Source organism: Mirounga angustirostris, unplaced genomic scaffold (assembly GCF_029215605.1).
Source record: "Mirounga angustirostris isolate CCGP_5_RB_7025 unplaced genomic scaffold, mMirAng1.0.hap1 SCAF_5, whole genome shotgun sequence".
Lineage (NCBI taxonomy): Eukaryota > Metazoa > Chordata > Mammalia > Carnivora > Phocidae > Mirounga > Mirounga angustirostris.
Window position 1 is genome coordinate 6,222,426 of NW_026991713.1, and position 20,174 is coordinate 6,242,599.

General features: G+C 47.8%; 1 protein-coding gene across 6 annotated transcripts in view; it reads left to right on the forward strand.

The window, feature by feature from the left end:
- The window catches only part of PACSIN2 (protein kinase C and casein kinase substrate in neurons 2), a 131,693-nt gene that overhangs the window by 63,517 nt on the left and 48,002 nt on the right, over nt 1–20,174 (forward strand). The window lies entirely within an intron of this gene.

Consider the following 20,174-nt stretch of genomic DNA (forward strand, 5'->3'; position numbering starts at 1 on the left):
TATCAGCAATGTTAGAGTACATTGTCTTTTGCTATAGCCCTACCCAAACTGGCATTGTCCTTTTAATTTTTCTTATTTTTACAAGTTATTTCCCATTTTTTAAGGAAGTTTTGCTTCCCCCCCCCCCGACATGGTAATTTGTTGTATCAGATTTGGCTAAGTTATGCTACAGTAACAAGTGAACCCCAAATCTCAGGCTTAACATAACAAAAATGTCTTACACTCTCTGCATATCCCTTGTGGGGTGTTGGGGGTGCAGTTCTACACAGTCACGTTGTGGCCAGGCCGATTCAGGAGATTTCCCTTTTCTGTAGCTACAACGTGATCCCCCAAATGGATGACAGGCAAGAGAGAGAGGGCCGGGTACTTTGAACAAGGTTTTCACTAGGTGTGTGGCCTGGCTTCGCAGATCGAACTTCTGTGAGCATTCCTGTCTGTGCCCTAGCCATCTTTTCTCCTGTGTGTGCATCTCTGACAACTTCTTTGTGCAGTGGATTAGGATCCTTGGTCTTCATATGAGTCCTTAATATATGCTCAGTAATAAGATCTTTATCAGTTGTGTTGAATTCATTTTTCTTTCTTTGCTTTTCACATTACATTTTATTGTGCAGAGGTTTAAGTAATTACATGAGTCTTGGGCACATCCATCTTTTTCTCGATCTTTTGTTTCTTTAATATCACAGGTTTATCATTTTCTCTCTCTTTTTTATTTTTTCTTTAAGTAGGCTGCATGCCCAGTGTGGGTCTTGAACTCATGACCCCGACATTAAGAGTCGCACACTATACTAACTGAGCCAGCTAGGTGCCCCTACAAGTTTATCATTTTCTTAAAGCCAGAGAATAAACTATTTCTTTGAGTTGCTTAAAATAGATTTTTATTTGCCTCCAAATGAGACTTCACCTCCTCCCACTATATGTCAGGTGGTTTTAATCTTGTTAATTTTGGTCCTTGGTGATACCTGTTTGTTCTGTAACATGAAAGAAATCTGAGCACAACAGTGCAACACCTCTTCATGATAAAAACACTCAACAAAGGACTAGAAGGGAGCTTTGTTGGGTTGATATAAGGCATGAATGAGAACCCATTGGGTTGGGAAAGGAAAGACTGGAAGGACAAGGATGTCTACTCTTACCACCTCTGTTCGCATTGCCCTGGAGGCTCTACCCAGGGCAGTGAAGCAAGAAAAAGAAATAAAAGGCATATAAATTGGAAAGGAAAAAATAAAACTCTCTCTGTTTGCAGATGCCAAGTCCTTGTATATAGAAAACCCTAAGGAATTCAGTAAAAAACTGTTAGAACTAATATCTGTGTTCAACAGGGTTGCAGGATATTAAGATCCATACATAAAAATAATGGTATTACTATACACTAGCAATGAATATCCAAAGAAGTACAAGACTCATACACTGAAAACTGTAAAATGTTGTTGAGAGAAATTAAAAGTGACCTAAGTGGGCACCTGGGTGGCTCAGTTGGTTAAGCGACTGCGTTTGGCTCAGATCATGATCCTGGAGTCCCGGGATTGAGTCCTGCATCGGGCTCCCTGCTCAGCAGGGAGTCTGCTTCTCCCTCTGACCTTCCTCCTTCTCATGCTCTCTGTCTCTCATTCTCTCTCTCTCAAATAAATAAATAAAATCTTTAAAAAAAAAAAAAGTGACCTAAGTAAATGGAAAGCTATCCTACATCCATGGACTGGAAGACTTGATGTGGTTAAGATGGCACCACTCCCCAAATTGATCTACAGATTCAGTGTAATTCCTACCAAAAATCTCAACTGCCTCCCTCCCCTTTTTTGGTTTGGTAGAAATTGACACACTGATTCTAAAATTCTTATGGAAATGTAAGGTACCCAGAATAGTCAAAATAATTTTGAAAAAGTAGAACAAAATTGGAGTACTCATACTTCCTAATTTCAAAAATTTCTACAAATCTATAGTATTTAAGACAGTGTGGTATTGGCACATAGGGTAGACATACAGATCAGTGGGGAGAATTGAGAGAACAGAGTTCAACTCTTATATTTATGTGGTCACTTGATTTTGGATGAGGGCACGAAGCCAATTCAATGGGGGAAAGAACAGTCTTTCAACAAATAGTTCCGGGACAACTTGGTATCTAGATATAAAAGAATGAATTTGGACCCCTACCTCATACCAAATATAAAATTTAGCTCTAAATGAATCAGAGACATCAATGGAAGAGCTAAATCTATAAAACTCTTAGAGGAAAGCAGGCACAGACCTTCCTCACTTTGGATTAGGCAGTGGTTTCTGAGATATGACACCAAAACACAAGGGAGAAAAATAGATAAATTGGACTTTATCAAAATTAGAAACTTTTTTTCTAAGGATGCTATGAAGAGAGTGAAAAGACAGCTCACAGAATAGAAGAAAATGTTTTCAAATCCTGTATCTGGTAAAGGACTTGTACCTAGAGCAAACATATAAAGAACTCCATTAACAACTCAGCAACGAGGTCGCCTGGGTGGCTCAGTCGGTTAAGCGTCTGCCTTGGGCTCCTGGGATTGAGCCCCGAATCAGGCTTCCTGCTCAGTGGGGAGTCTGCTTCTCCCTCTGTGCCACCCTGCCCCCCACTCCGGCCCCGCTTGTGCATGCTTGCTCTCTCTCTCTTAAAAATAAATAAATCTTAAAAACAAACAAAAAACCCGCAGCAATGAAAGGACAAATAATTAAAAGCTGGGCAAAGGATCTGAATAGACACTTCTCCAAAGATGGTACACAAATGGTCAAAAAGCACATTAGTCATTAGGGAAATGCCAGTCGAAACCACAGTGGGGTATTACTTCACCCACACTAGGATTGCTATAATAAAAAAAGGCAGCCACTGACTAGCGCTGGTGAGGATGTGGAGACATCAGAACCTCACCCACTGCTGGGGGGTGTAAGGAGGTGCAGCCACCTTGTTGAACAGTCTGGCTGACTGGTCGAAATAACTAACTTTCGAAAACAGTTCCTCAAAAACCTAGAGAGTTGTGATCTGACCCTGCAATTCCACTCCTAGATATCTACCTGAAAGTAATGAAGACCCGTGTCCACGTAAAGAGTAAATGCTCATAGCAGCATTTACAACAGCCCCAAAGTGGAAATAACCCAAATGCCCATCAGCTTGGTCCTGGAGAAACACATTGTGCTCCATCTGTATGATGGCACAGTATTTTGTGATAAAAAGGAACAAAGTACTGATATGTGCTACAGCATGAGTGGACCTCAAAACATGGTGCTGAGTGAAAGAGGCCAGTCACAAGAGATCACACACTGCAGGATTCCACTGATGGGAAATGTCCAGAATAGGCAAATCCGCAGAGACAGAAAGTAGGTGAGTGGTTTCCTGGGGCTGGAGGTGTGGGGATGGGGTGACTGCCAAAGGGTACAGAGTTTCTTTTTGGGGTGATGAGATGTTCTAAAATTGTGGTGATGGTTGCATAACTCTGAACACACTAAAAAAAATCATTGTGTATCCTTTAAATGGGTGAATTGTGTGAATTGTATCTCGATTTAAAAAAATAATAAACCAGCAAAATTTCAGCGACTTAAACCATTGCCCCTCCCACAACCTCTTCTGGCCAAATAATATCATTCCTTTGTATGTTCTTGAGTTGCGTTTGGGTCTTTCTCATTTGTATAAACAAAACATTTTTTTGACCCTCCTAAGTTGTGACTTCAGGATTAAACACAAAGCCCCAAGGTGTGGGAGGAGGAGGCGGAGGCTGGGGTTACCAGCATGAAGGGAAGGGACTGGGAGGAGAGAAGACCAGGGCCTGGCAGGTGCCCCTCTCCAGGCCCTGCTAATCTCTCTGTCCTCAGTGTGGGGCTCACATTCTGGTGACACCACTTTGTACCTAACCCACTGACCTTGGTGACTCCTTGTCGTGTCGTCTCCCCCCCCCCCCCCCCCCCCCCCGCTTCCCACATCTGTTCAAGGAGGAGTGGATATCAAAGAGTGCCTGCAGGGCTGTAGGCCCCCTGCATGTCACCTTCATTCTCACTACCAGGAGCCAGTGTCCTTCAGTCAGCAAACGGGTGTGCCTATTGACTCTCTGCTGTGCGGCTTCTGAGTTTCAAGGTGAAGAAGATAGGGCTTGCCCTTGAGCTGCTTACAGTCTAATAACTTACTCTGCAGTGCGTTTCCTTCCGTCCTTCTTGCATACAGATAAAAATCTGTTTTTGGAGTAAGCTGCTATCCGGATTACCAAGCAGTTAAGAAGGAATTTGAGTTTTTATGCCAGCACTCTTTCTTTCCATTTGGTGCTGCTTTTGACTATCATAGATGACTGTGTAATAGGTAACATGTGTTGGGCTGATCACAAGCATGGCCTCCTGGAGCCTCCTCGCCTCCAGAGGAGCTCCCCTGCTGCAGGCTGCACTCGTGCATGCACCAGGGGAGAAAGTCCCACTTGAGAAATCTGGTAATTGTGTCTGGTGGAGCATTCCCACATTCATTCATCAGTTTATCAAACGCCTGGTATCTACAGAGGCCACAAAAATGCAACCTCTAAGAAGTCAGGGGCTTTATCTTGGCTCACTGTGATCTCACGTAGGTCTCAAGATGTGTTTATTAGTTAAGGAGGGAGTGAGCAGAGGGGCTGACGGCAAGATGCAGTGACACTGTTTGTGCAGTGGCAGTGACAGTCCTTTGGTCCCCCCGGAACTGGGCAGGGCAGGGAATGGGCCTCTCTTTTAGTAGGTGGGGAAGCTGAGGCTGTGCAGGTAAAAGCCACAGTGAGCACTAGACTCGGCGCTCCTGCACATTGTCTCCTGCACATTCTAGTCCCACTCCAACCTGGAGAACAGCAGCGGTTCTGTTTCTCATCAGAGTGTTGCGCCGTGGGAGTGTGTCCTGGACCCTCTGCGGGTTGGCCCTGATGGGGACTGTGGGGAGGGGAGTAACTGGAGTCCGGCTAGGCCTGCCTGAAATAATTTTCAAATCTTGGGGCTCTTCCTGTACATTTTCTTGCACTGCTGTTTGTATTCTCACATTAATATCAGACTTGCAAATGTGTCATTTTTGTCTTTTTAAAGTAACTTTTTTATTTTTAAACCTGTGGAGCATCAAGTCAATATTTAGCTTTGGGAAATGTTCAGCCCAAGCCTCCACATTCCCAGGGTGCTTGCCAGCAGAGGGAGGTCTCACAAGTACGACTGCAAAAAATCAGTCCCAGGCACGGACCGTCAGCTGACATGTTTCCATTGCATAAGAAAAATGAGTTTAGGGGACATGGCTAAATGCTCTTTGCTCCAGCTCCTCCTTCAGTTGTGTGGGTGAACTCACAGCTGATGGGCCGGCCTGAGACCAGGTGACTTTGGGTTGCCTGCCTTTGCAGTCTCCGTAACCTGAGACTGTTTTTACTCGGAACAGGAAGAGCCAGAGGGGCTGAAAATGACCAGGGAGGGGTGGCCATCCACTTGTTTTCTTTGAGGAATTAGGATGTAAAAGGCACCAGGAGTAAAGCATAGTCATTTTAAGAGTTATCCAAATCTAGTATTTTGAAATACTAATTTCTCACATGGAAAAGTTTGTCACCCTCTAACCATCAAAATCTAGTTCAGACAGTACCTCCTCTCTCCCCTAGTCTTCCCTTCACCTGTGATCCTGTCTCATTTCTTTTCTTTTCTTTTTTTTTTTTAAGATTTATTTATTTTAGAGAGAGCCGGAAGGGCAGAGGGAGAGGGAGAGAGAATCTGAAGCAGCCTCTGCGTTGAGTGTAGAGCCCAATGTGGGGCTGGATCCCAGGACCCCGAGATCTTGACCTAAGCAGAAACCAAGAGTCAGCCGCTTAACAGACTGCGCCACCCAGGCACCCCATACTGTCTCATTCCTTGAGCACTTGTTTTGGGTTATACATAGATCAAAGGGCAGAACCCTGTCCCGTGGAATTCCTCACGGAGTAGAAAGACCCTATGGGAGCCTCACAGATGGCGTGTGGTGGGAGTGCTGACTCTTAACTCGGCCAGCCTGTTGGGAGGAGATGGTGGAGCCTAAAGGCTGGGGAATTGCCAGGTGGCCTGTCGGGGCCATGCCTGTCTGAACACCCTCTGCTCAGTCTGTGCATCCTCTGCTCTCCTCGACACACAGCACATACTCAGGGAGCCCTTCCTAGAGGAGGAACTTCCTTATCCACTTCTGAAGGCTGCTCTGGGACAGAACAGCGTATTTTAAGATTTGAGTTCACTTCCTGTAAGATAATTGGAAAGGAAAGGTCAAGCCTTTTAACACCTCCTTGCATATTCCAAAGGTGGAGGCTTTATTAAGCATTTTCGGCATCTGGGGCTTTCCTGTCTTCTTCATGCCAATTTTAAGAATAAAATAAACAGACACACCTTTCTCTGGATCCTTCAGAACCATCTCTGTTTTCGTTCTTAGGCCTTAGGAATGCACTGCTGAGTATTTGCGCCTCTTATCTTCTGCTTCTTGGTGAGGCCAGGAAACAGGTTAGAAGCTAAATCCCTAGTGCGGATTGAGAGTGAGGGATTTCAAGAGACCCTGCGTGTGCTCACCTGAAGTGACCGCTTGCCATGCTTTGAAACCGTGTACACCCTGCTGGCACCACGTGGCATCGGTTCTTAGTGCTGTCAGTTTGAATCTAGCACTTAGCGAGATGGTTTTGTTTTACTTTGCACAAGTGTGGGCAGGGGGTGGTGAGGACATGATCTGGGGAAAGTCTGCTGGGTGAGAAGAGGGGAGCCTTCTGGAAGTGGGGGTCCAGGCCCACTCAAGCAGGGAGGAGAAGCTGCTCTGGCTTCATGTCTGTATAGCTGGTCCCAGACAGTGTGGGACCCTTGTTGGTGCTGGACTTTCCTGCCTCTTGGGGCTGCGTGGGGTCAGTGGAAAGGGTTTGGGGCCCCACGTCCCTGCTCCTTACCCACAGTGGACCTTGGACAAGTCTGGGTCGGCGGGGAGCACTGAGCTCGAGAAATGCAGGGCGCAGTTGCTGCCTGGGTACATGCTTGTAGAACCACTGAGCCCGAGAACCTGGGCAGGGGGACAGGGAGGGACACTGGTGGGATGGAAGTTCAAAGAGTGAGGTCGTTTTGTTTTATGCTCAAGATTCTTTCAGAACGCCTGCGTCTTCGCTTCTGCTGCTGTCTGCCTGGTGGCAGCCACTGTCCCCTCTCACCGGGCAGCACTGCAGTGGCTGAATGGCCACTCCCCAGAGCGCCAGGCAGGCCTTCCTGCCTTCAGGCTCGAGCTTCCTTTTGCCACGTGCCTTCCCCCTGGAGGCCCTCATGGCCTTCAGCTTTGTCTCGGATGTCACCTTTTCAATGAGACCTTCTCTGGCCACTCAGCTTAAAAGCTCAGCCTCCTTTCCGCCTTCACCCTCATCCCTCTTCCTTGCTGTGTTTCTCCATATAGCAGCTACTCTGATTTAATCTTTGTCGGTCACTTGCACTAGAACGTAACTCCATGAGGATGGGGCTTTTCTTCTCCATACCATGTTGGATGCCCCAGCACCCAGAGCATAGTGTGACTGCAGGTACTGAAAGAATGGAAAGCAAACAGTAGGTGGGTAGTTACCATTGTATTCCCAAGGGATATGTGCTAATTCAATGAAAAGTAAAACCCCCTTTTGATGACTGCTTTTATTTAATAAAAAAGTCCTCTTCGTTTCTCGTTTTGACACAGAACGCATAATATCCATTTGCACTGCAAACTTTGAACCAGTGCCAGCCCCAGTCCATCCTGTGCTGTACTCCCAGGCTCCCCTTAGCATGTCCGAGTCTAAATAGAACTTGAAGATCACCTACTTTATGAACAAGAAAACTGAAGTCCCAAGGAGTCTTAAACTGAGTCCAAGGTCATTCTGCTCCATCTCGTCAGATTTGCACCAGAGCCAGGAAGGGGAACCAACATTTATTTTTTGCCACATAGGAGACAGGCACATCCTTGTATTATCTAAGCTAATCCTCATTCAGAAGCCTGCAGAGTGCTCCTCATCATCCCTGTTTTGTGAGTGGTATATCAGAGGCACAGAGCAGTAATGTGATTTGCTGGGGCACATGGCTAAGAAGACTCAGATGGCTGGGTCAGTCCCCTTCCTAGCCAGTGCTCTTGGGGACATCCCTGGAGCCCCTCATGGGATGCACAGGGAATCTCCTCCTTAGCTCTGGTGGTGAGCACGTAGAGCATGCTCTCCAGATCCTCTGTGTGGTGCTGCTGTTGGTCAGGCACCTGTTTCCACTGGCTCAGTGTGTTCCAGTTTTCCTGCTGTGAGCATGTTCTCAGGTTGACCTTTGTCTCTGTGGGCAACACTTTCCCCTGCTCAAAGCTGATGTGTGTTTAAGAGGTTCTCCTGGGCTTTTGGTAACAGACTAAATTGAAATCTCAGTGATTATGGGGCTTGATGAATAATTTATGTTGTAAAAGATTTTAAAATTAGCCCTAAATAAGCAAAGTAAATTTTAAGAGATTGCCTAAGTGCAGTTAACTTCATTGAAACTGGTCACCAACTGGCAGCAAAGCTTTTTGCAAACAAGTTTTTCTGGTGCTTTGACTCCAGACAAAATTGTAGATGAGTGTGTAGTATGTCCAAAACAGGTCTTTGGGCACGTGGAAGAGTGGCAGTTTGCACAGGAGAATAATTATTTTCACATGAAAAAGAGAGAAGGGCTTATAGTGAGTGGGGGGGGGGGCGGGGAACAGACTAGGAGGCAGGTCCTGGGCTAAGGAGGAATAACACAGATACCACAGGACTGAGGTTTCCTAGAAATTCCCTCCCTGGCTCCATTCTTCCTTCAGCGACTGTCTCTGGGGAGCTAAAGGTACTGCGACAGGCTCCAGGGTACCCCCAGGAGCTAACAGCCTGGTTGGGGAAATAGGGATATAACCAAATAATGGCACCATAGAGAAACTGTACTGGGACAGTGGTGGGCAGAGGGTCATTGCCGTGGTTGGGGGTACTCCTCAGAGGACGTAACACTCAAACTGGGCCTTGCAGGGTGGGTAGGAGTTGACAAGGATGGGCAGTCTCAGGCAGCAGTGTCCTGCACCTGTGGTTATTCCGAGCCTGGTGGCCAGGCGGGTAGGGTAGACCAGTGCAGGGGCCTCCCAGGGCTGAGACCTGTGGGTTGATTCCATGTGCGGTCCCCAAAGGGTCTTGTGTGTGCAGCTGCCACATTAAAAGGTGTGTAACTAGTTAGGGGACATGCAGTGGGGATGGGGCCCAAGAGGAGGAGGTGGGGGAATGCCCACAAGCGAAGAAGGGGAAGCGTGGTCACGTACACAAAATGCCTTAAAAGGTTGTACATTAATGTTAGAAATTGTGCTGTAGTTCTTTACCACATTTACTAGTATTTGAGCACTCAGTATAGCACACTCTGGGGCCTCAGTTATGCTTTTTGAATTTATTCAATAATAAAGCCTTATTAAAAGGCTGAAGACAATTCTCTCATCATGAATATACATTTCTGTGCTCTTACCAGACTCTAAAACATATAAGGTCTTATTCATATCAAGTTGCTGGTAAAATTAGAGAAAATTTTCAAAGCTGCTTTTTACTTTCTTTGTCTCACATTTCTCCAATAGGGAAAAAGACTGGGAGACTGTCAAAGAACTGGCTGTTCTCATAAGTATTTGAGGAGAACAGTGTGAGTCATTGTAGCTCTTTGCTGGTATTTTAGTATCCGGTTTATTTTTAAAGAGTTTTGTGCAACTGGAGTTTCTTCCGTGGTTTCTGTTACCATGGCTCCATAATATTTCCTCAAATCTGCTTGTTCATCCTTTCACACACTTCAGCATCAAATTTACAATTCCTTAGAATCAGAATATTTTATTTATGATATCCAAGAATGTTTCTGCAGCTGCAATAGCATTTTGCTCCAAAGTGGAAAAGTTAGTTGTTTTTCCCTATCAGACACATTGGGAAGAGAGAGGGTGTGGTTCTGTGAAGGATAGTGCAGTTAGTGGGGAGGTGGGTGGGGGCTCTTAGGAGGCTCCCATTGGTGGGCTAAGCAGAGGACCAGTGTCATCTGTGTGGAACCACTTGCCCTTTAGATCCCACAGTTGGGGATACAGGATGGGCAAGTTGCCATGTTTGCTTGGGACATGCGACCATTGGATGTTTTGGCCCAGACATCCAGTACACTCTTGGTTCTTGGTTCTCCTTCAGTGTGAGTGTATGTCCTCTCACTCTATTTATTCATTTATTTTTAGACTTGATTGAGGCTTCCACCCTGGGAAGGGCTCTTGTTTTTAAGAATCCGCAGTCAAGGGGCGCCTGGGTGGCTCAGTCATTAAGCGTCTGCCCTCGGCTCAGGTCATGATCCCAGGACACTGGGATCGAGCCCCGCATCGGGCTCCCTGCTCCATGGGAAGCCTGCTTCTCTCTCTCCCACCCCCTCTGCCTGTGTTGCCTTTCTCACTGTGTCTCTGTCAAATAAATAATAAAAAAATCTTAAAAAAAAAAAAAAAAAGAATCCACAGTCAAAAGAGAAACAGTGCTAGTCCTGGCAGTCAAATGCCCTCTCTTCCTGGCATTTAAGATTATTCAAGGAGACACTTTCCTGCATTTCATTGCTTTGAGAAATGTCTGTTTCTTAAAGGATTGTTCAGGATTTAAAAGAAAGTCCCAGAATAATATGGAATCATAGAGATAGTTTGTTTCCAATCTCTTAAAGTCTTTGCCCTCTTTGACTTTTTGGGGCTAACCACTTTTCCTCTGACACATAAATGTGGTATCAAACTAGGTTCTGGTAGGGTGCCTGGGTGGCTCAGTCTGTTAAGCGTCTGCCTTTGGCTCAGGTCGTGATCCCAGGGTCCTGGGATTGAGCCCCGCATCGGGCTCCCTGCTCAGTGGGGAGTCTGCTCCTCACTCTGCCTCTGCTCCCCCTGCTTATGCGCTCTCTCTCTCTCAAATAAATAAATGAAATCTTTAAAAAAAAAAAAAACCCAACTAGGTTCTGGGTGTGTCTTTGAGGTTCATTATAGGGGGCAGTCTGGCCAAATGTTTTGAAATTCTATAAATATAAATGTTGACTCAATGATAGAGCAAGTCTTAATACTTGAGAATTTAAAGTGTGTTGTAACTAACTGGGCCTTTGGCTCCTAACACAGTTGCGTCCTCTGACTCAGAGAGGACCCCTTAACAAACAATAAAAACATACAAAACTGTGGCTTCAGGTACCCCGGGGGCTGCCCAGGAGGCTCCAGGTGGGAAGGTCTTCTAACTGAGTGACTATACAGACTGGCATTGTAGAAGAATTTACTTTTTAAGAATCACTGAAAAATTAAGTTTTGCTGTCAGCTCAAGAAACATTTTGTGGTTAATCATCTGAGTAGTCTTCTTTTCTTTCCTGTGTAATCCAGGAGATGTGAGTATGTGGCTTCATGAATGAAATTGTTAACAACAGAATGTTAAGATCTTACAGATCTTGTAGGTTGGTGGTGTTGGGAGGTGGGGCTGGATGAGAGAGGATGGTCAGGGAGACTCTGAGGACCTCTGGGAGCTGACCATGCAGTTACCTTAGGGAAGAGCATTCTGGGGAGAGGAAACAGCATGTGCAAAAGTCCTGAGGCAGAGATGAGCTCCGTGTGTTTGAGAAAGCGGGAAGATCACTGTGGCTGGAGCAGAACAGGGCCAGCCAGTGAGGGAGAGTGGAAGAGGGCAGGCGGGCAGGCAGGGGCCAGGTCGTGATGGGACTTGCAGCAAAGGCGAGGAGTTACGGTTTAACTCTGAGTGTAATGGGTGTTGAGCAGGGAAGTGACATGGTTTAAGTATTTAAAAAGGTTGCCCCAGGGAGACTAGAAATTGAAAGGGTGGATTTTTTGATCTACCTAACATTGGGCTTCCCTAAGAAAACATTAAACTTCTGTTTGCGTTTTAACTTTGGAATTTTAGAGTTATTAATACCACCTGCATTCCTTGTATTTGGGATTCTGTGAAGTTTTCTGGGCTCTTCTTGAAGAGAGGTATTGTGTAAGTAAATAACACTGGTGGTTAACAGTAGTAATACCAAAATGATTCTGCATAGTCCTGTCAATTTAAAAATGTCCCTATTAATAGTGTATAACATTGTTCTCAGCCCAGCCAGCAGCTGGAAGATTACAAGTTATGAGAAACTCATCAAGTTTAAACCACATGGGGATTTTTGTGTAGAAATGTGACCCCAGTTCCGCCTTCCTCCCTTCACTGTTCCTGTTTCAAGGTGGGCACCCGGCCATGCTGTCTGGTCCTCCAAAGACTGGGTGCTCTCACTGACGCCGACTGGCCTGGGCTCCCTTCCTGCCCCTCCCCCGCCCCACCCCCGTCCTTCTCTAAGGATTCCTCTGTCTGGGGCACCTTGCCCTTACCCTTGTGCACCTGCCTCATTCTCACGGGCTCCTCAGGACTCCGCTCGTGGCCCTGGGCAGCCGCTGTGCGGTTCTGGGCTTCCTCAGACCCCGGTGGAGAGCAGCTACGTATGCTCGTGACTGAGGTATTGCATCCGCCAACAAGGCCAAGGAGGAATCGTCAGTATCCGTTTTCCCTTCTGGGTGTGAAGAGACCGAGGCTCGCAGAGTTTAAGTAACGTGCTCATGGTTATCTAGCTGGTGTGTGGCAGAGCTGTAGGCGTGCTTAGTTCATTCCCCCTCTCACATATCTCTGCCCTGTTTATGCTGGGCTCCATGCCCAGCTCTGGGGTACATCTGTGAGCAAGGCAGGCAGGGGGTATGGGTTTGTCTCCCCCAGCACCCTAAGCTGTTGGAGCAGGCATGCTTCCAGAACAGGACTCCTGCACAGATGCTCAGTGAATGCCGAATGAGTGAGTGCGTGCACGCATGCATGCCTGTTGACATTGTACCCTTATTGGAGTCCCAGCTGGAGTGTTGTCCCTGTTATGCCCCCAGAGTCATGCTCATGTCATTCGCCTCTGCCTGTTCTCGGAGTTTGCCATTGCCATGTCTCACCAGGGAGACAGTGTGGCCTGGCAGCTAAGGGGCAGGCTCTGGGGTACCTGGCCCGAGTTTGAGTCCCAGCTCCGCCACCTGCTACCTGTGTGGCTTTGGTCAAGTTATTGGAACACTGTGTACCTCATTTCTTCATCTGTAAAATGGGGATGAGAGTAGTAGCTGCCTCATAGGGCTGTTCTGAGAATGAACGGTGCCTCGTACCTAGGAAGCACTGAATAAATAATGACCGTTATTGTGAATTCTGTTGTCTGGTGGGGACAAGACCAGTTGAGCCCCACTCAACTCTGAGGGCACTGTCAACCCCCCACTACTCTTAGCATGGTGTCTGGCACTGGATCAGGGCCTAGTACATGTCAGATGAGGGAATGTCCAGGGAAGAGTTCCACCCACATGGGGCATCTGGGGGCTGTGGGGGGCTCTGACCCCATGAGACCCTTGCGAGGAACAGGACTGCTGGGACTATGGTCAGCTTTTGGTCCTGTTGTCCTGGCCTTTTCTCCTGCCTGTCCCAAGTTTGACAGCTTCCCCTGACTTGTCCTCCTCCACTTTTCCCTTCTACCCATTGTGTCCCTATCAGACTTGATCTTATGTCCAGTAAATTATTAAATCAGCTCAAGTGTTGCGTTACCCTCAGTAACTGAAATGACCACTCATCACCCCCCTTTGCTCAAATGCATCTGTTAAGTTCTTTGCTGCATCTACTGTAGCCTCAGTAGTGATGTTTCTAAATTTATTAATTTCATTTGCTTAATATTTTCATGCTTTTAGTCAAGGAAGTACATGCAAATACATTTAACTTGCAAAGAATATAATAGACCAGGAACTTGAGTATTAGTTCACATTAAAGTCTTGAAGCTAATCTAACTTCTCATTAGAAGCCACTATATTGTACATGTGTCATCTGTCTCTAAGAATAGGAATATCAGTAAAAAAATAAAGTGTACTAATTTCAGGGATAAATTTACTTTCGGATTTGAACTGTCAGAAACTTACATTTTGTAATGTTTAAATTTTCCCCTTGATTGAAACTAAACTGAGAGATTGAATAATCCAAACCATGAAAGTGTTTTGTTTTTTATCAACATGCTCTTTATTCTTTTAAGGTGACCTACTTGCCCGTCAAAGGATTGGCAAGATGTCCCCAGCCACGTGGCCAGTGTGCACTCCATTCTAGAAGGTGGACAGGCTAACCTTACGAGAAAACCTTGAGGAATCGCTTGTGGGATTCAGAGGTGCTCTCTCTTTGCCTGCAGTTCCGACGCAGGATGAAGCCCTTGGCAGGCACCGTGCTCCCACCTGATGCTCCCCAATCTCCTGGCCACCCCCCCCAAGTTGTCACTGTGCCTGACCAGTGGCAGGGGGTCTTCATCTAGGAGCCTGGGACATAGGGTCAGAGTGCCTGTCACAGCGTATGTGACAGGCATGCCTCTTTTTACTCATTTTGTCAAATGCACATGTTAATTGCTGTCAGCTTTCCCTTTATATAAACTTTAGCATTCCTATGTGCAGACCTCACTGCGCAGGTGACATCCTGTGTCCCCAACCCTGTGCAGTAACTCCTGTGATGTGGACATGCTCCGGAAGCAAGGGCTCTGTGTTGACTGAGGCGTGTTTTGCAGTGAGCCCCTGAGAACAAATTCAAGCTGGACTTTGGGGTCCCGGTGAGAATGTCCTCACAGGGTGGCTGTGAGGCTCAGATCTGATAAAGAAGGAAAGCACTTTGTAGCCGTGAAGGTCACTGCAGGCACATACTCTTACAATGACTTGGCTTTAATCCACTTGAGTTCTCCCACAATCTCTTGCCAATAGGAGGCTCTTGTGAAACATTTTAAGCTCAGAAAAATTTAAGAGTTGAATTCCACACTCTTTAGTGTGGGTAGTGGGATGCTAAGAAGTTGCCCAAGGTCCCAGCTGTTTAATGGCAAATATGGGCTGAGTCTTCCAAACATTGGCCCCTAGAGCCCTCAGTAAGAGTAGAAAATGGCTTCTAAATCATCAAAAATTAAGTTATGTTCCGTACAGTTTTGTTGGGTTTATGTGGGGCATGTGAATACGTGTGTGTGTGTGTGTATGTGTTTTGGCATTCCTGGCAGGGTGTACCCAGCGATTCCCTGAACCACACTGATTAACCACCACCACCGCCACTGCCTCCATTCTTGCCTCTTGAGGGGAACCGTGTTCAGACATTCACACTGTCCCACCAGTTTAAAGGACACTGGTCCACCAGAATATCCATGTGCGGGTAACTGGCGTCCACGTTAGTTTGAATAGAGTGAGTCCTGAACCCTCTGAATATTTTATTCATTAAAGGCATTTCCTACTTAAAATTTTGTAAATGTTTCTTTACTTGAAGTTTCTTGAAAAGAAACAAACAAGAACCCCAACTAATCTGATTTCTGTATTTAGGCAGTGAGACAGGAGAAGCTAGCGGCTCACCTGTCCCCACCACAGCCGAAGCCTCCTTTCCGTGTGAGCTCGCTCTTCGATTGTCCCTTTTCCGTCCATTTCTTATTCATGTGCAGTACTCTGAAATATTCACGTGAATACCTCCTAAAATATTCTGATTCACCGTGTGAAACAGATAGGACCCCCACAGGCAGCAGCATTTTTTGCCAAGGTGTGTCTTGGGGTCATCCTTTCTCACGGGCGTGTGATCTACCCCTGAAATGTAGATGGAGGAGTCCAGATTGAAATCTCGCTTTTTAAACTGTAGCCGGGAGGTTCCCCAGCTGTCCTGAGAGTGCATGAGCCTGATGACGCAGCAGGACAGAAGTGGGACGTGCCCCGTCGTGGCTCTGACTAGGAAAGACCCAAACCCTGAGGATGGGCTGTGAGGGCCTGGGCAGTCGTGTGGGGCCACAAAGTGACTTTACGTGGCCGTCAGGAGCGACAGGAAGACCGCCCGGACAGCCGGGGAAATGCTTGCTATGCCGCTGAGAAAGAGCGGACCGCAGGATGGCTCGCAGGCCGTGAGGGCAGCGAAGGCAGACCTCAGATGGCAGGGGAGAGAAGCCTGAGTAATGAGAGCGAGGGTTGGTGGCCAGGGCCCGGCCACGAGGAGCCCTGGGTGATTCGGACAGCCCTGTGCCAGCCAAGGGAGGGGGCGGTGGGGCGGACCCCGGGGTGGGCTCAGCGGTGCGCAGCTAAGGGAAGGACCCTCGCAGCCGGGGCTGTGCTGAACCACAGTGGTGCCAGCTTTCATACTGTGGGAGAGCTTGCCTGTTTTCCTCGACCCTTCCCAACGTGACTTTCTTTGTGGGAGGAAAAGGGCTGCTCCATGGCATTGACTAAAACAAAATAAGATGTGCCTTCCCCCACGCCGTCTCTCTTCCCAACCGTGATACTCCGGAGGCTGGGCCCTGTTTACTTTGAGTGAAGCAGCTGTGTGTCCCTGGCTGTGTGTCCCCGTGGAGTTCCTGAGATTCCCCTTCTTCTCACTAGCACTCTCTTTAGTTTGCAGCAGGTCGGTCGGTGCCCTGGAGGGCTTGGACCCCTCTGCTAGTTTCAGGGATGGTTTCCACGGCCATCCCAAGTTGTCTGCTCACAGATACTGTTTTAATCTCTGGAAGCACCTTTCAGTGTGTTCAGCCCACCCTGCTCACCCTGGTGGGTGTTTCTGGAGGACCCTCCCCTCCCTGCCCCGGCCTGTGACTTGCCAAGCCGTGGGCCTCAGTGTCCCTCCCCAGAGGGGACAGCCTTTAAAACCAAGCATCCTGCAGTGCGCAAGCAGCTTTCCGTTGCTGAAGTCAACACACTACACAGTGTTCCGGAGATATAAGTCACTTTATTTGCTGATCTCTCTCTCTTCCTTTGAGGACTGTTCACTTGTCCAGATGAAATCACTGGAAACAAAATAGGCTGTGCCAGATATTAAGCTATTCAAAAAAAGTGTTCCTGCTTTGTTAATGGTGCAAAGCAGTGTATGCCCTCAGACTTTGCTCCCTGAGCGCCTACTACATGGGAGGGGGTCAGAGAGCTAGAGAGAAGCAAGAGACCCTGTCCTTTCTCACAAGGGACTGACTGGACACAAAGGAAAAGCCCGAGCCAAAGCTGGAGGCAGAGAGGACCTAGGAGCCTGTGGTTAGGCCCAGGGGGCTGAGCAGCAGAAGGGCTTCCTGTGTGGCTGGCCGTAGTCAGTTGGGATCTGAGCCACACACACACCCTCCCCCGCCCCCTACTATGGTTGTAAACCCATTTGGTGGACGCCTAACTGTTTTTTAATACCAGTGGGATCAGACTCCTGTACCACGCTGCACCCACTGTTCCCATTTGATAGGTGGGAACATCTTTTGTGTCTGTACACACAGTTCCCTTCCTTCTCTCTCTCCTGGCAGCCCCCGTTCCCTGGAGAAGTGTACCGGCATCTTTGATTCTTGATGGACAGTGAGTAGTTTTCAGTGTTCTTTCTTTTTGTTGCTATTACAGATAATACCACAGTGAGTACCTACATTTGACTCTTGGATGAATTCATCTGTAGGATAAAGTTTCAGAGGAAACAGTTGGGTCAAAGGCTAGGTGTTTCTCTTTTGTTAAATACACCACACATTGAGAGGCGTGTGAGAACATGGAAGGACAAACCTGAAGTGACCGTGCATACATTGCATGGTTTCCAAGAGCATATCTTATAGGCACTTAAGGCTCAAAGTTTTGAACCAGTAGCTCAGACAGAGGGATCTGAGTTACCATGCAGCTTATCAATGGTGCCAGGTCATCCTGCCGATTCCTCAGGCAAGCACCTGGGCTCCCACCCTGCTGGGTGCTGGGATGGGCCCAGCACTCAATGGGATCTTTGCCTTTGCCCTCCCTCTTCTGGAAAAGCCTCTTTCCTGTCCTTCACATGCCCGCTTGCCCTCACACTGCAGCTGTTTGTACTTCACTGTGTGTCAGCCTGCCCTATTAGGGTGTCAGCTCCAGGCGGGCTGGGACTGCGTCTGTCATTCACTGCTCCATCCTGGGGACCTAGCCACCGTGTTTTAATCTCACACAGTAGGTACTCAGTAGGTACTCAAACATCAGTTTGTAGAATGAACCGGCAAATTTGCCCCACCCCCCCCTTTTTTTAAGATTTTATTTATTTGACAGAGAGAGACACAGCGAGAGAGGGAACACAAGCAGGGGGAGTGGGAGAGGGAGAAGCAGGCTTCCCGTGGAGCAGGGAGCCCACTGCGGGGCTCGATCCCAGGACCCTGGGATCATAACCTGAGCCGAAGGCAGATGCTTAACAACTGAGCCACCCAGGCACCCCAAATTTGCCCCTTACTTAAGGAATGATCCTCCCCTCACTCTGGGCCAGACAGTGGCTTGGAAGAAATTCTGGCCACTTCCCATTGTGGATAATGAAGAAACCAACCTTAGGTCCAGCGTGTGCTCAGGGCGAGGCCTGCAGGGCAGCACAGAGCCAGGTCAGTGTTGGCGGGGAAGGGGCAGCAGTGAGGACAGCTTCCTTCTGCATTTACGGAGGACTACAGAGGGCTTTCCCCCCAAGGCTGGCCAACTCTCAGGGGAGACAGCAACATGGTGCCTTCGCTCTGAATGTCCTTGCTTTAGAGTAATATAGCCTTTGGCCTAATGACCCATTCTGTTTGTTCTTTCTGGAACAAATTAAGGGCATTAAGAGGAGCTAGTTGTACTTATGTAATTTGTACTTTTTGTTTACTTGATACCTGTTATCAGACCCAGAGGGGAAGAACGTTATGCCATTTCCCAGCCAGGGCCAAGGGCACCTTGGCAACCTCTATTAACCTCTGAGACTCTGCATACCCTTTTAGGAATAGCTGTGACTCACCAGTGTTTATGTACCTCAGTGGCAGAAGTCACTGGAATCCAGAGATCTGGAAGTCTTTTCCTCTGCCTCATTCCTGGATTCCAGGATTCCCAGATTCCTGTCAAGTGCCTCCTAGAATGTGCGCTCAGCAAACATCTATTGAGGGCCTACTGTGTACCCAGGACACGCAAGGAGGACCATGACTGTGCATTTCAGGAGGGTGGGGAGGAAAGGGGGTGATGATTTGTACACTTAGGATTTCCTAGCTCTCAAGCCTCAAGCTTGCTGCTCATACACCTTCGATGGGTGGACAAGGTCCCAGGCAGAAGCGTGCTGTCCCTGCTCTTGAGCATCTGGAACATCAGGGTCTCCGAGGGGAGCCAGCCTGAGCGACTGCACACTGTCGTACTGACGACCAGCAGTTCACTGAGTGGCCGCAGCAGAAACGCCTTCGTCCCAGAGCCCTCGGAAAGAGAGCGGGGAAAGGCTGCAAGTGCTGTTCCTTTTGCACTCCCTCGGATCTTTGTCGAGCACCTTCTCTGTGCAGCACTTGGTGTGCGAGACCTGAGTGGGAAGCCAGCGGCACTCTAGGAGCCCCCTGGCCCCTCCCAGCCCACAGGACCTCTTGGTGGCTCTTTCTGTCCCTTAACCAGCCTCTTGCTCCATCTTTCTCTCCTCCTGTGTTCTGTGATAGGAAATGCCTATGGCCTTAGCATCCAGGTCACGAGCTTCATCCTTAATCTTGTCATTCTGTTATCTAGACTGTCCATCAAAATGTTTATTTTGGTAACAAGGTTCCTAAAAATCAAGAAAAATATCTTTACTCATTTCCTGATTTCTCCTTTTTCATAGCTCATTCCTGTTTTATGGGTACAATAACCCTCGACTTTCTGGGAGAAGTCTTAAGAGTTTATTAGAATTTCTCTCTTGTTCCCTGAAGTATTGATTGTGTTTTCCCTAGAGATCAGCTCCAAATAAAAGTTGCCCTGTTGATCTTGGTCCTTTTGTGGTTTGGGTTTTTATTTCATTATTATTTATTTCATGATTGTGAAGATCCTTGGTTATCAGTTCATGTTTATCAAAGAAGAACAGGACTGATGTGTAGGAAGCTGTTCCGGGTTCTTAGACTGTATTTCTGTGAGAGGCTGGGCATGGCCCCAGGTGGGCTCCCTGAAGGGAGTCTAGGCTTGCTGGTCACAAATGCAGTTTTAAAAATTACTGTGATTGCCCCTCAGCATCCCCCCCAGCCCCCCAGCCCCCCACCCCTAGCATTTCTCAGCCCCAGGCTTGGCACTCCTACCCCAGGGAGGCTCACTCCCACCCTGGCGTTAGGGATGGTATTTCCTTGGTCTTCTCCCGGCCCAGGCCTGTCTGTGTGCTTCTGGCATGTCCACCAGTCTGCTGCTGTACCGCTGAGTTGTTACAGGTTCCTTCTTGTCGGCCCAGTGGGCCCCTGGGGGGAGGGAAGGAGAGATGTGTGCCTCTCTTGAACTGGCTGCTCTATTG